The sequence below is a fragment of the Colobus angolensis genome, unplaced genomic scaffold, assembly GCF_000951035.1.
Source record: "Colobus angolensis palliatus isolate OR3802 unplaced genomic scaffold, Cang.pa_1.0 Scaffold51, whole genome shotgun sequence".
Classification (NCBI taxonomy): Eukaryota; Metazoa; Chordata; class Mammalia; order Primates; family Cercopithecidae; genus Colobus; species Colobus angolensis.
In genome coordinates, this window is record NW_012118599.1 from 5564615 (window position 1) to 5568474 (window position 3860).

Genomic DNA, 3860 nt, shown 5'->3' on the forward strand with positions numbered 1-3860 from the left:
ACCTCAGTTCAAAATGCAGAAATCACCGGTCTTCTGTGTCCTTCGCGCTGGGAGTTGGAGACTGCAGCTGTTCCTATTCGGCCATCTTGCTCCGCCGGTACTCTTCAGTTCTTAACAATATTCATTCTTTACTTATTTTACCACTTTCTTTAAACTTCAGTTTTTGGTCTCTTGTTTTGTACCATGTCCCTTTGAGTTCTTTTGGGCTTTTGTGCTTCATGTGGATATAAGAAAAAAGTCGCATAAAAACATTCTCAAAAGTGTAAGTTAAGCCCCCCATATATGTTTTTTTCTCTTGGATCCTTGATCTTACTAGAACTTTACTATGCAAGATCTATTTTTAATTATGGTCCTATTAATTTAGAACTTACAGCATTCTCCAGGTTCAAATATTGCATTCTGTTCTGTTCTTTCAGTTTCTTGCAGTCTCCTTCTTTTTCGTTTCCTCTTTTATTTACTTAAATCTTGACTTTCGCCTTGAGGAGAAAGTCTTCAAAGAAACAGTGAGGCATTCCCAACCAGGGACCAGATCTTTCAAACAGCATGGTGTGCTTTTACCTGGATCTGACAGCCTTCTTCTGCCCAACACCTAATTGTGCATTACCTGTACTCGCTCTCCTGCTGCCACCAGCAGGGCACTAGAAGGAATGGAGATGCGGCTCACATCAGGTTTCACCTTCACAGAAAAAGGCAGTGGTAGGAACTCACCTACTAATACAAATACAAAGTAGGAAGCAGATACACTGTGCCAGACTTTCCAACAGTTAACTTTTCAGCTTGTTTCTCTTACTCAGCAACCAGTGGGATGGGAGTTTTGACTTTCAGGATCAGAATAGACTTGCATGACACAAAGAAATGGTAAGTGTTTGACGTGATGGATTTTCTAATTATCCTGATTTGGTCATCGCACACTGTATAAATTCAAGAAAATATCACATGTGCCCCACAAATATGCACAATTATTATGTGTCAGTTTGGAAAAAGAAGAAACAAAGAATAGACTTGCAGTGTTCCCTTTCCCCTCTCATGAAAGATAATAAATGCATTTGAGGGAGGACTCAGAACACACATCAGCTTCTTTGAATTACATACAGAAAACAGAGCATCTATTGGCCACCGTGGCAGTTGTAGGAGCAGGAACATTTATTTTTGAAATTCTCACAAAACTCCTGGTTTCTTTGGGGCTGGCATAGTACTTAGGAAAGGCGATTTTGAGAGATTTCAACATTACTTTTTTTTCTTTTTTTTAGGATAGTGGGTGCCATGTTAAGGCCATCTATATCTCACCAACTCAGAAACATTTGCAATCTTAAAACAAGCCATACTTTATTAGTGTAATTGTATTACTTATAACTAAATACTTACCTACCTAATGTTTTGAAAATTAGAGAGATTCTAGGGATGGTAGCTAGGCATTCAAGAATCTTTTAAAATGACCTTCCTAGTTTCTTCTGCAAGAACTTCTTAATGTTAGCAAAAGTCATTGGCTTTATTTTCCCATCAATATATTTTTAATGTTTTACTTTTTGAACTTTTGTATTGTGTTCTTACCACTGCCAAAATATGGATTGTTATTCAAACCAAGTTCAAAGCTCACATATTCAGTCACCTTTCCTGATTGCCTCAGCCAGCTATAATCTCCTTCTGCCACTAATTCCTTGGAGAACTTCTAGTCCTTAATACTTTCTGGTAGATTTATATCATGCAAAATTTTCCAAGCTTTGAAGTGGCTCTAAAATCCAACTTGCTAGGCCCCATTCTCCTGAATGTTTTATTTAATCAATCTGAGAGGGGACCTAGGTACATGCATTTTAACAAGTCTACTAAATGTATTTGATGCGAATTGTGGATAGAAGACTAGCTTTTGACAAGCATCAACATAATCATATATATATATATATATATGTATAAATTATTATCACACCTACCTCCTAGTTTTATACTGAAAATACTGTGGTCCTTAACCCTTTTTGGTGACTGTTTTTAGTCCTATTGTCACTCCGATAGCATTCAGTCCTTCATATATATATGCATGTATTAGTTTTATAAGTGTGTATGTTTTAGTTCCCTTGCTCGGTTATATACTATTAAAGGGTAGGGATTGTATCTTACCCTATCTAGTTTATACAATGCCTTAAATTTATATAATATCAATAGCATTAATTTATGTTGTTCTCAGACGTGTTAAAATCAATTTTATTATACCAAATACAATATTAGGAAGAAGATTGACCTATAAAGTTACTTAGAAGAGAAAAATAAAATATAACAGCAATGTTTGTTTTTTTTTTATAATCAAAAAAGGACAAGAAGAAGTACCAAGCCAATGGTTATCATTAAATATTAATTTACTTGGGGTCAGATACTCTCCTAATATTTTGGTACACTTCCTTTGAGGAGACACCAAAGATTCTTTATTGTCTAACTGTCATCCCTTGTGGTAAAAGGGACTACTGAGAACTGAAACCTAAAAATTATAAGGATGCCATAGGATATCTTGTTGAATGGAAACCAATTTTCCTGGTGAGAAACTTGGTTTCATTTTTTATTTTATAAATGTTGGCTTAATACGGATTATGTGTCATGGAAGAGCCCCACAACATTCAGTACATCAAATGCTGTGAAAATTATCCAGCTCATATTATACCTCTAAGCGTTTCACCAAAATGTAATAATTTCCTGAAACATAAAAGAAACTTCTCCCATCTTTATTTTTTTGTCAAGTGAGAGTACTTTAATTTTTACATTCAAGACTGGCGGCAATGAAACCACTTTATTTCCTATCATCACTGGAAGTAAAGTTGGGTGGCAGGTGGGTGAACGGAATTCTCTCCCTAGGATCCGCTGGTCACAGCTTCCTGGGTATCAATGGAGGAAAACCATCTTTGTGATGCCCAGACAAAGTGATAATTCACATCACTGACTTAAAGAACGAGGAAATCCAATTTCTGGAAGATTTAATGGATATATTTCCTTGTTCTGTAAAGAATTTGTGTAGATACTCAATGAAAGTAGCTATCAACTCTCTTCCAGGAAAGATGGCTGCACAGCCTTGGTGGAGTCAACAGGGAAGTATGCCTATTCCCAGACCTAGACTCTTTCTTCCAGTGATTAGAACACATCTGTTGCCTTCCTACCTAAACCTTATCACAAAGCACTGCAGAAATGTGGGCTGGTGGAGGAATATAAATATGGATTATCATCTCCCTTGCAAATGAACTGCCAACAAGAGGCATTTTCCAAACAACATCTACCCACGTCTCTGATGTTCCATCTCTAGAGACGTTGGCTGCTTTGAATTGATCTTCCCTGAGTTGTTGTTGTGTTGTTGTTGTTGTTGTTGTTGTTATTTTTCTTTTAAATTCAACTCTCTTGAGGAAAAGTGCTCTTCATTGAGACTTCTGGTCGACTGCTACACCTTCCCAGTTTTTTGTGTCTTATCGTGGCTTAGTTTGCACACTGCACCTTAAAAGAGTAGAGGTCTACCTACTGTACTTTGGATCAGATTGGATCTTGTATTGCCTTCCTTGGAGAGTGTGCCTCACTCTTTTTTTATTGTTGTTTGCTTTCTTTTGCTTGCTTTTTAAACTTCACGAGAAAGTTCTAAGCCTTTCAGCTACCTTCCTAGCAGATTGTCTGAGGCCTTATATTCCGGATACTATCTGTAAGTTGAAAACGTGATGATAAAAGTCTTTGTTTTATATAGAGGGGGGTTAGATACCCCATTTTCTAAGATTGATTATCTATGGAAATAATGTTTTATCTTTCTTTGTTCTCACTCCTTCCTTTTTTCACCTCATGTTTTTTTTTCTTCCTTCCCCTTTCCTTCCTTCCTTCCTTCCGTCCTTTCTTTCTTTCTT